Below are 12,754 nucleotides of genomic sequence, written 5' to 3'. Positions count from 1 at the left end.
AGTCAGATGCTCACAGCACATAATGGAGCTCTTAAAGAGCTTTCATAACGATGGTGGGCTCGTTCTACCTCCTTCCCATACATCCTTCTTTGCCAAAGAGTTATTAGGTAATTTAAAATAATTAAAAAGGAAACAATTAAAAGATTTTACACACACAGAAATAGCACTTGCAGCTAATTATATAAGTCTATCACTTCTAACACTGGAATACTATTACCATTATCAGAGAATTGCATTTGAATGGTGACGGATAATCCTCTAGTCCCATGTTACGCTCTTGCCTAGGCCCGTTGCCTAGGTTTTGTAGAAGGAAAGGAGTAATACTGCCCATGCTCTGCTGCAAGAGGTTTCTGGTCAGCTTTATTCCTACAGACTTTCACCTAATTAAAACATTGTGGAGAATGAAAACTTCTTCAACTAGCACTAATGTGTTCTGCTGAATGCACGTTTGCATTTGTTCATGCGTGTTTGCAGCTGCTTGTAGGCTTGGGTTATTAGAATGACTTCTTTATAGGGGACTGAAGGTCTGGTCCTTGTTAAATGGAGTAAGTGGTCTTGCTATCAGTAGTGTGGACACTGACTCCATAAATGTGATGATGGGGGTATGAGGAATAATACATTTCATTGATCAGCATCGTAGAAATAATTTTCATATGAATAATGACAGCTTTTTAACAGTTTACTTTGTAGTATTACGGCAAGAAGTTAGTATTTTACCCAAATAAAATCTTTGAGACTTTAGACATTCAGAATGTAATTATTTGGAGTGAAGTTTCACCAAAAAAGTGAGGCACACCTTCTTCCATTTTTGAAAAATGCCTGTAGTGTATAACTGCTGCTAACCAGAATGCCCATAACACCATGCAGCCAACAAAAGATCAATAGAAATCCAAAGGATATGTCTAAACTGTGGAATAGCACCAGAAATTAAGAGCAATTGTTGAACTTTTATTATGTTTTATTTTTATTCTTTAAACCAGAAAGGAGTCAAAAATATAGTCCTACTATTTTTTTTTTTCTTTTATATGCATTGGGCAACAAAGGATACTTTTGATACAAACCATGCATCTTTCCAAGTATTTTTGTTTTTCTGTCTGAGACGGTGTCCCCAAAACTATGAGTGAAACAGCATTAAAAAGTACTTTCAGGCTGTGGCTTTCAAGAAAGGTTTTCTTATTTTTCCTGTCTTCAGCTCCAGTTGCCCTCAATGTGCTTCTGGGAGCTGTTAGCTAAGCTGAAGTTTTAGTGGGAGCTACAAGCACATGGCACCTCTGAAAACAAGGTTACTCAAAATGAAATATTTTTTTGAAATGGTGACATAAGTTCAGAGATAGAAAACAACCCTGAAGGACAGAGCAGGATGGGACTGCACAGCCCTCTGTGCCAGCCAACAGAAGAAGTTTCATGAGGAGAGATAAGCAGCTGTGCCCCTGTGCCTGGAAAGGATAGCAGTGGGGTATGCAAAAGCACTTGGTTAGAAGGCAGAGACAGATGGGTCTTTCCATATATCCAGCTGGACTGAATAGCAGCTAAGGGGTTGCAGCTCATGTTCACGTGGTTGCTGCCAGGCAGCTCTCCAGTGCTATAGCATCATCCAGATTTGTGAGTGGGCTGAAGGCATCCAGTTGCACTGGCCTGTAAATTTCATAGGACTCAATAAATGGAATTTAGTCTCTGGGTGATAAAATAGATGGTCAAGTAAGAAGATAATGGGTATGTGGGAGACAAGCCCAGCAACTGTGATCTACGTGCACTCATTTCTTATTTGATTTTTACCTCTCTTCCTCAAAATTGGCTTTTTATGTTCTGGTCCTGATGGGTGTGTGGTAGTACTTCCCTGGGAAGGCTAAGTGGCCCCTGTTTGGTGCCGTTTTCCTGCTAACTATCCAGTCTTCATGGCATATCATATCTTCCACGTGGGAAAAATACCAAGAATTTACTCAAAACTTACTGGAGAATTAATTCCTTCTCATCCATTCATAAGTCTCTCAACCTTGAAAATTACCCATGCTTTAAGCTGGAAAGACTCTTGCAATACATTCCTCTTGACAAGGGGTCAACCAAGCTTGTTTCACATCCCAGCTCTTTTTCGTCAAGGGTGCTTCCCCAGAGCTATTTGGCCCCCTTCCTATCTTCTGCCAGAGGAGCTGGGGTCCCAGAAAGAGGAGTTCAAAGTGGAAAGCTCATTTAGCCACTCCAAAACACAGTCTGGTGAAGTCTGTATATCTCTCTCCCTTGACTATGGATATTGCAGAGGAAGAGGAAGCCAGTCTGCACCATTTGCATCTTCTGTTTTAATATGGGGGAAAAACATTTACCTGATGTATGAAATGCTTTGTGAGTTGTGGATAGATTGTGCTTTCTAAAAGCTTGGCATTATTATGCTCACGCTGTACTTTAGGAGTGGTGTAAAGTGTGGTTGCATTAAATATCATCATTAATGGTCTAAGAAAAAAGTGTGAAGAGTGTGATTACAAAATTCAGAGGATATTGAATTAGGAGGACTAGAGAGAAAATGAGATAATAAAAAGAGACCTAAAAAGATTATAAAGCTAGGCAGGGGTTTTTATAGAAACAGAGATTCATCCCAGAAAACTGCAGGATAATAAATCTGTGAGAAAATAATCTGAAACACATCTTCAAGAGGAAGAAGAAACCTGGGAAGCAGTAATTCTGAAAGAAGTAAGATAATAATGGATAGCCAACCAAGCCTGAATTTGCAATATCATAAAGCTGTAAAATGTCCAATGTAATTTTAAGTTGCAAATGCCAAACTATCATGTCACAAGACCGATAATCTTCTCTGCAAACAGTTTATTATGAGTGAATACAGAATGTCTCTTAACAGTTTTCAGCTCTGAGTAGCATGTCCTGATCTATTTAGTCACTGTGCAAGGTCCTTACTGCAACCAAAACTGACTTTATGTCTTTCAAGGCACTTAAAATTGGCGAGATTCTAATTTGTTTTCGATTCTTTCGAATTTTGATAGAATTCAAGATTCTACTGTGTGTATCACACACACCAACATGGTGCTCAACTGCTGTCCACAAAGCTGTGAGAAGCAATGTTGATAGCAACCACCAAATCTTTTTTTTTTGCTCATGGTATATGTGTGGACGGAGGCTGAAGGGGAAGTTCCTTGCACAATGTTTTAATTAAATATTCAAAAGGCTGCTACTTGAGAAAGGTAGATTGAAAATCTGCCCTTCAACTGCCCTTCAAAGTGGGGAACAGTTGGGATACAGATTAACAGTTGTTTAAATTAGTCTGCGATTGAGATTAACTCAGGGCACACACACAGGCTACTACCACACCTTGACTGAAGAATGAAATCTCACAGTAGCTGATGACTTTTGCATTGGATGATCATATCCTGTTTTCCGGCCCTAGATCAGCAGTTCCTTCTCTGCCCTGTTGCAGTTTCCATTAAGTCACAGCAGAGAAGAAGACAGAACACTTACTCCTGAAAAGTAACACGATCCCTTTAGTAATCATAGGCTGGGACTATTGGGCGTTTTGCTGATAAATAATCTCATAATGAACCTGATGCAACAGGCAGTCAGAAGCCAGCAGAATAAGGAGTGGACTGTTTTGGTGTGGTCCCTGTATTGCTGAGAAGGAGCTCAGAGGAGCAGCTAAAGAACTGTATTGTTGCATATCGTTCCAGCTGTACTTTTTAACCACTGAAGTTTTCAGATCCAGGAAGAATATATTTACAGTCTTCCTATTAAATAATCATAAACTTTTAATGGTAGGAATATGACCTGTTCACAAAACCAAATGTAAACAGTGAAGGTTTGGAGTGGTTTTTGAAATTGCTGTCAATGTGAATCATACAGTCTTAACCAAGAAAAAAAAAAACTGCTGGATTTAATAAGGCAAAAGTTGTGAAAATGAATATCTCCTCCAAATAAAGCAAAACTAACATTTTACCATCTTCTGACGGTTGAAATTTATGGTGGCAGCTAAGATATGAATGAAAGTTAAATAGTCCTATTAATTTGATTACTTGTTTCCAGAGCCATCAGACATGTGGAAAGTAATATCATGTGGGAAGTGGTATAAGATTTACACTTGCCTGAGAGAAATCACTGCTCAGTCTATCAGACTTGATAGGTGTCAGAGGACCTTTTGAAAATGAATAATAAGAGGATTGAATAATAAGAAATACGCTTAGCTGTTTGAAACTTTTAAACATTTGGGTAAATTTTTAAACTAATTAAAAAAAGTTTAAATGGAAGATTTGACATATATCTGGAACAGAGTAGAACTGCTCAGCTGAATGTATGAATTATCTCACACTCACTGGCATTTCTGAGGGGGATTTTGGTGGTGCAAATGATTTTAGAACCATTCAAATGAAAAGAAAATGGATTTGTGCTTTGACAGAGCATCTCAACCAGGTCAGGAACAAACCTTTAAGGCTTTGTATAGTCCCAACCTGTTTTTGCATATACAACAACTCTGATAAGTGATGCCCCTTCAGTTTGTGCTAAAGTTTGCTTAGCAATTAAAAGTAATAAAGTCCTTGGCGAGGGCAGTGCAATGGATCCCAGCTGCTGTAGCAATGATCACAAAGCCATGCTGCTGAAGGGCCTGCTTCTTAGAATCACAGAATTTCTGGGCTGGAAAATACCATCAAAGATCATCAAGTCCAACCGTCAACTTGATCTACCAAGTCCCATCACTCAACCATGTCCCTTAGTGCCATATTCACACATCTCTTAAATACCTCGAGGGATGGGGACTCTACCACTTCCTTGGGCAGCCTGCTCTTGTCTCATTAATGTTGATGGTAGAGCTCCTCTCTGACTGCAGTGGGAGTGGTATTAAGTCACAAATGACACTTGAAAAGAAATAACTGGCACAAACTGATTAATGGACATTTCCTGCATTTCATCTCTGTGCCTTCTTCTGCTGCGGGAAATCCTTTCCCTTGACCAAGCTGTAGAAATCAAGTTTTGGAAAGAGGAGCTGCAGGGCGCTCCTGGACAGGAGCTGCCTGCCTGTGAGGCAACCAAAAGGTCTTTTGGAGCCCTTCCTTCTCATCAAATAGCAGCAGTTGTTGCTGAGCCTGGCACAGAACAGGGCTGGATTAATCTCTTATTCTTCATTTGAAAGGCCCTGCATTAAAAGACTAAGGTTTAGGATTTTACACCCATTTTACACCCGGCTAGGAACTGGGGGTATGTGTTCAGATATTAATGTGACTAAAAAGATATATGCTCAGGTTAAGGTTATTTCAAAAAAAGAAGCTCTGTCATTAATAATTTTTGGTCAGGAGCTCTGCCCGTCATCAGGAGATAAATCAGCTTGCAGCAGCTGTGACAGCTCTTTAAGTCTGAGGCTCGAACAGCTTAATTGGGGAAATGATCAATTCTAAGATGCATAGTCAAGATGACATCCTCGGTGCAGTAAATTCTTTCAGGAATGAACATGAATAAAATGAATATATTTATGGAGCAGTGATGTAATTCAGAAGCTGGGCTGTTAGGGAGCTGATGCATCTTCGCTCCCTCTCTGCCCTGTAGCAATTTTCTAAGGCTCCAACCTCAGATAACTGTGAATGGTTTCAAAACTGCCCTAGGAGAATGCTGATTTATAAGAATGAAGAGTCTTTCAAAATACTGAATGAGTAAAAAAGTCTACATTTTCTAGTGTGTTATGAGTCTACTGTGCTTTTTTTTTTTTCTTTTTCTGCATGTAGGGTAAACATAAATCTCAAAAACTACTGTCTGTGAGCTGCTAGAAAATACTGCTGCTTTACAGTGACAACTATGTGCACTGTTCCCATTCACTATAATACAGATCCTGTAAACAGACACAGGTGTTTCTTTGCTTCTTGTGCCTGAGCACCATTTGGAAATCCCATGGGTTAGTGGTCGTACCTTTCTTACTCACCTGAGGTCATTTTGAAAGAGAAGCACTTAAACTTTGGTAGGAATGCACTTGCTCAATGGCCCTCCCATCCTGCTCTCCCTCCATGCTCCTGTCCTCAAGCAGGACACCTGGTGGCACCTTCTGCTGCCAGTCCTCTCAGCATAGTGGATTTGCAGGGCAACGTGTATCTAGGCAGAATGGCATGAGCGGTTTCCCCATATGAGATATTTAATGGTGTGGTGGAATCCCTCACCTACAAATCTGGGAGTACCTTGGGGTTCCTTGGGGTTCCAACACTGCTTTCCTGCTGTGCTTACATTGTGAGCCTCTTCTGGAGAAGGGCCCATGCAGAAGGGACCACCAAATGACACTGAGGGTGTCAAAAAAGAAAATATTTGTGTGGAGCACTCAGTGACTGACATCCAGTCTGTGGGCTGCCCTGCTGTGGTGCTCATGGGACTTCAGAGAGACAAACTTTATTGTACAGAACATCCAGTGACATGACAGGTGTTCCTCTATGCTATCATTACACTATTTAGGCACTGGTAGTGCTGGCTGCTGGCTGAAATCCACTTTGCAAGGGAGGATGGCTGCCATCTGCTTATGTATATTGCTGCAATTTCAGATTCTGCCTGCACCAAGTGTTTGCTTCCCCAGTGAGTGTTAGCAGGCGGGAGCACTAGAGAGGTGCAGTGGCTGTAGCTTGTTGTCTGTGCTCAGCAGGCAAATAGGATAGAAGGAGCAGGAGACATTGAGGCTGCTGCTACCCAGGGAGGCCCTAGGTGCTTGAGGTGGCTGCTCACAGTTTAGTTCTGCTGCTGTAGAACAGAGTCTTTGCAAGCTGTCATGTGGCTTTTGATAGTACACAGCACTGGGCACCTACCCCAGTAATGGGCTCTGGAGCCTGCGAGGGATCTTGGAGTGCATGGTGTGTACCAAGCAATTTTGTTTTTACAGGAGGTTATTTTCCTTCCTACAGTGTACCATGTGCTTGTACATGTTTCTGGGGATGACAAAACCTTTGCCATCTATTAAGGCATCATCAGTGCCTTTATGTAGAAGAAATGGCTCCGGGTTATATGAAAGAGTATCCATTCATACACAGGTTTCATGATTAACCCTGTAGGTTCCCACTGAGTTGTAACAGGGAAATGAAGCAAGAGGCCACATAAAAGCACTTTCATATTGACATGAAACAGAGAGGGCCAAGTTTCTTAGTGTGTATTTTGTCAAAATAATTTTCATGCCCAAGTTCAAGCACAAATGTTTCCCAGCTAGCAGGCAGTGACCGTGAAGCACATGCTTGAGTATGTGATTCAGATCATCAAAAGAAAAACTTTAACCATGAACTGTGTGAACTGTAGGAAAACCTTCGGCTGAGCTAATATAATGGATCGTAAGTGACTTGGATACCTTCCCATCTGTGGTGCACTTTAATGAAATTTGTCCTCTCCTGCTCTGAATGTATGTGTGTGTGTGTGTACTTAATAGATGCAGTGCAGCAACCTCCTCAGGATTAGCTAATGAAAATAGCACTGTAAAATGAATTGAGCAAATCGATATAGCTGGAATTTTCAGCACTGTGACAAATGCACCATACTGAAACTCCCCTTTCCCATCGCAGCCAATATTTTATGTGCAAGTGTGTGTTACAGACTTCTGAAATGACACTGCTGTTTGTAAATTAAAATTGACTTGGGCCAGATGGATATGCTTAGGGAAGCAAAAGAGAAGGAGCAGTTCTTCGAGTAGTGGAAGATAGGACTGCTCTTTGGTGCTCTGGGTCATGCTCATGTTACAAGGGAGCCCAAAGAGACCTTCTGAGTGATGCTGTTTTGAGGAATGGTGTGAAATAACAGCGAGAATGAGGGAACAGGGGGATTTTTCCATGTTGCCTTTCTGACTCCTAAGAGGTTTCCAGATCAGTTGTGAGAGCACAGTAACTGCTTGCCTGGAATGGGAATTAAAATTATCTGCAAAATGAAAAGCCCATGGATAGGCAAATCAAGCCACCTGGGTGCTTAAGGTTGTCTTCCCTTCTGGGACTCCTGAACGCATTTACCCCTTCCTCACACAGCTCCCATTGGGGGATATAGAAAATGCTTAAACTTGCTCCATTTCAGGAAGAATTTTTCTTTCTAGTAAGATATGTGAAAAATGATTTAAATGTGAATGTCATAATTAAGTCTAATTATTTTACCATACTTTTGCCTTCATTAGACATTGTGCTCATAATAATTGCCGTAATCAACCCTGTGGTTAGTATTAACTCCTTAATTACATGACGACACATCATCTCTGCAGGAGGGATAGAAGAGTCTGGAAGCATCACAAAACATCCTGTCACCCTCAAAGAGTGTTGGGGGTTTGATTGTCCTTCACCCCTCACAAATGAGCAGAAGGACAAGGTTTTGGATATCCTTGGGTAGCTGAGCAGGAGAAGAGGATGATTAAGCCCCAAACTTGTGCTTTGCGTATGTCTGGCTATTATGTGTCAGTGACACAGAATGCATCCTAAATTTCCACAGAGTAACAACACTGGAGAAGCTTAATTGAGGCCATCTTATGGGGCAGCTCACTCTGTCTCAAAGTTGGGCACTTTCAGAAGGCAGACAGTCATAGTTTAACAGAAATATGAAATTATTATGTAGAAAAACTCCTCTATGCATTAGTACTTATGTTTATCCACAGCAATGTTTCCAACTTAGTGTCATCAGCTGTAATTTCAAGGAGATACTACTTTATTTGCATGGGTAGTAGTAATATCTACTATCTAATCCTCTTTTCCTTGGCTTGCTAGTAATTCTGTCTTCTTATTGCTAATGATTCAATTCTCAAATTGTTTCTTACAGTTACATTATAAAAAAATCCAGATTAAGTACACTGTAATTGCTGAGGATTGTAGGATATATGTTAATTTTTCTTTTGTAGAGTGCCAGGCTGCCAGAATCAGTTAATCAAATGTTTTATCTTTCTGTATAACATTTGCAATGTAAAACGCATACTGAGTAACATCTCACTTGACCCAATAATAGGTGCTTATATTTTCACTGATCTCACCATAAGTGGATTTTGGTCAGGTATAGGGCAAACTGCACGGCAAAATCTTACACTGTTTTCCACCTGAATGTTTAAACATTGGTTTTTTTTTTTTTTCCATTCAGCTTATTTTCTTCTGTTTTCAAGAAAGAAAACAGAGAAATGTATTTGCTCATAGAGCCAACAGTGACAACTGGTTAGAGCTAATTCATAACCTCTTCAAGAACTTCTTAAGTAGAGATGCATCAGGCTTGTTTAGAAGATTTCTCGTTTCATAGTGGAATTTCAGGGCAAAGCCAGAAAGAGAGGGAGAGAAAAATGATCCCAGTCCAGACTGATGTTTAGCTGAACACAGTCAGGTGCAACAGGAAAGCTCCAACCATGAACAACCGATGCCAGCTGGGGATAGCTGTTACTGCTGGGGAGGGAACAAGGATGATATCTTTCTGATGATGAACAATCATACATTGTCAGCTGGTGCTAAGGGGATATTTTTAAGATTTACATGTTGAATCATGACTTCAACGACTTCAGATACATACCAGAGGTGAGGGTGATGGGCCCTTTATTATTAGGCAGGAATATTTGTCTCCTTTGTGATTTGTTTCCTTTCCCTACACAATGTCATCCTTCTGATGCAGATTGAGGAAGGTTTCATAACCCAAGGGGCTAAAAAAACTCCTCTTGCTTACCTCCTGTTCCTGTAGAATGGTCTGCAGGAGGTGACAATGGCATGATTCTGTCACAGGATGCTCCTTTTGTGTAAGTTGTAAGGGCTTATAGGAGGTAGTCAGCTTATCAAGAATATGAGTTGGGATGTTAATTCAACTATAGATTAAAAATTCATTCCCTTGATGACTGTTCCTTTCCAAGCATGGGGAGGCAAGCGGACAACCTAGAGAGGGATGCCTGTCTCAAATTTGTCTACATGCATTCACTCCTTTGGTTAATGACAGCATTTGGAGCAGAGATTAGTTTTGAAATAAGATTTGACAGCTCTTCCACAGGATTGGAATTGATGACTTTCAAGACTTTTTTTTTTTTTTTTGGCTCACATTCATATCAGTGTTTACTTTTGGATAATTCCTTTAGAAAACAGAAGGTGGAGAGTGCTTTTTGGTGGTTGCTATAAATAGGCTGCTTAAGACAATTCTGTCTTCAGAATTGTGATTCATAAGGAGAGTAAGTGGATCTGTATCCTCTTTGGGAAGAAAATGAAGGAATATGTTCTGTAGTTGATATTATATACAAGATATATTATTGCTACCTATTGCAGAGGTAATGAGTGGAATGGGAACATCTTATCATGAGGACACAAGTGGGGATGGTGTGCATTTTCAGGTGTGCTGAGACAAAACCCCAAATCCAGACAGTCTGAAAGGCAGCAGAAAATCTGTGGCTGAATGCTTACTGGGCTTCTACAGCCTTTGGAAGCAGAGCTTGTGTCTAACAAAACATACAAAGCCCTACCAACCATGGAATAACCACTCCATCATTTTAAATGAGTGCAATAAAAAATTACAGTCAGCGCATAATAGGTATTTTGCACCCATGCTAAGTACTGCCAAGAAAATAGTTACCCAAGTAAATCAATAAAGTATCATTCTCTTCCAAGGTCTTCCTGTCCCAGTCCCTGAACCTCTCATTTTGGAGGAGTTCTGAAACCTGTTCAAGATTTATTTTGATGAAAGTAAGTATCTTTGCATTATCAGGCAGTAAAGAAGTTGTTTACTACTTCTCCAGGAGTGCTGAAAAATTTCCTCTGAATACATTCTTGCATTGTAGCTATCATAAAAATGTCTACCAGCTACTGGAGCCCCCAAATTGATATCTTTTCTTTCCAGAAAACAAAGACTGAAGCCTGAGACCTAGAAATTTCTTCATGGACTAAGGTATCCTGTCACATACACCAAGGTCTGTTCAAGTTTGGTATAAAACATATTCAATTAGCAAATAAGCTTAGGCTGAGGTAGCAGCACCTAAGTGCATTTCCTATAAATCAGTCTAGATGTTTAATATGTTCCTCATTACCAGAGCATTTGAAAACCAGCAATACACCTGAAAACCAATTTGCTGGTATAAATGCTCCAGGAAAGTGGTGAATTTTCAGCTCACACTGCCAGTTATTGGCAGGCAGCAAACTTTGGCTTGGCCCTTTCCAAGGTTAATTCAATTCAGTCATACTTCTCCAATCAAGCTTTGAAAATACAGTCTGCATTATACACTATTACAGGAGCTGAAACTTCCATGCAACAATATATTTGTACAGCCACTGTGTATATAAAATGATTTAGTGAAATAATTCAAATAACAAAGAAAATCTTTGTCTTTTCGCAAGAACTGTGCTCAGCTCCTGGCTGTGGCTGGCTTGCCCAGGTATGACTGATATTTCTCACCTCATAGTTGGCAGAGAAATGCCATAAGTGGGAGGTGCCTTATACTCTGGGGTTTTGCTCCAGAAACAAAACAAAGTGATATCCACTCACCTGCTCTTGAACTCAAGATGGCCTAGGGGTGTAAAAAGGCAGGAAAGAGGAGTGCTGAACTACTTGGAGGTGAGGCATGCCAGACTGGTTTCCCATTCTTGCATCACTTCCTGGCAATTGTGAGCTCCTGAAGAGAGATACCAAGTGACAAGGATTTGTGGACCTCCAGGCAGCTTACAGGATCTCCCTTCTCTAATGGGATGGGGCACTTAAAATCATAGAATCATCAAGGTTGGAAAAGACCAGTAAGATTATCTAGTCCAACCATTGATCTGTCTGTACCATCCCCAGTAAACCACGTCCCTAAGTGCCACATCTACATGTTTCTTGAAGACCTCCAGTGACAGTGACTTCACCACCTCTTTGGGTAGCCTATTCCAATGCATCACCACCCTTTCTGAGAAGAAATTTGTCCTAAGATCCAACCTGAACCTTGCCTGGCACAACTTAAAAACATTACCTCTTGTCCTTGGGATGAGATTCAGTTTTTAGTAATCTAAAAGTTATGTGTTTATTTGAATTTACTCATTTAGTCTTCCTACAGACAGCAACTTTTTATGCCTTGATTTGAAGCCTTGGATTTGTTTGGATGGGTTTTTTCAGGTGCCCACTCAAGGAGTGTGATTTTGCGGGGTTGTGGTGAAGACCAGATTTCTGCAGGTGTTTCTAGTTTTAGCCTTCATGGACACCATTGGGGAAGGGGGCAATCTTGCAGCACTTGTTGAAGCTAAAGTGGATGAAAGAGTAGAAAAGTCTTTCATCTCATCACTGAAAGAAGACAAGTGCTGCTGCTTTGTATGTCATGCTTGTGAGTAGGATGGGTCAGGTTTTGGCAGTAGATGTGTGCAGCAGGTACTGGAGGCAGCTGGAAAGATTCAAGGCAGCTCTTATGTCTGTGTCTGGAAGATCCCATTACTAGAGAGGGGAGAGTAAAAGATGGTGAAATAACCATGAAAGTAGACTTACCATAGGAACAGAGAGTGGCATAGACAGGGTCTTTGATTCATACAGCTGGAGATTCTCTTTTTCCAGACCTAGTACAACACTGCTTCTCCTCCTTTATTTTCCTACTCCCTGATGAAAAATATAATTATCAATACTTCTGCACTGCCTGAGCACAGTCTTTTTTAATAAATAGAAATATTGGCTTCACAGCAAATGGTAGTTGTGAATTTTAATGAAATATATGTTTTATGTTCCCTGCTTATTATCAAATCTCTTTTAAAAATATTTTTTGCTAAACTTAAAAATAAACAGTATTTTTGGTTAAGTTCTTCATTTTACATCTTGAATAAGCATCTCATATTGATATCTACCTTTGTATTTCTATGTACAAATCTATCAAGAC

General features: G+C 40.3%; 1 long non-coding RNA gene across 1 annotated transcript; it reads right to left on the bottom strand.

The window, feature by feature from the left end:
• Positions 1-2,797: 2,797 nt before the first annotated feature.
• Positions 2,798-12,539, bottom strand: LOC109366097. The gene is made up of 3 exons (XR_002112172.2): positions 11,407-12,539; positions 5,903-6,069; positions 2,798-4,129 (listed from the first exon to the last, which is right to left on the bottom strand). It is a non-coding gene; the product is annotated as an uncharacterized LOC109366097 (long non-coding RNA).
• Positions 12,540-12,754: the final 215 nt, after the last annotated feature.

This window comes from Meleagris gallopavo, chromosome 2 (assembly GCF_000146605.3).
Source record: "Meleagris gallopavo isolate NT-WF06-2002-E0010 breed Aviagen turkey brand Nicholas breeding stock chromosome 2, Turkey_5.1, whole genome shotgun sequence".
NCBI lineage: Eukaryota > Metazoa > Chordata > Aves > Galliformes > Phasianidae > Meleagris > Meleagris gallopavo.
Note: the sequence above shows the minus strand (reverse complement) of the source record. Positions and strands in the feature narration are given on the sequence as shown.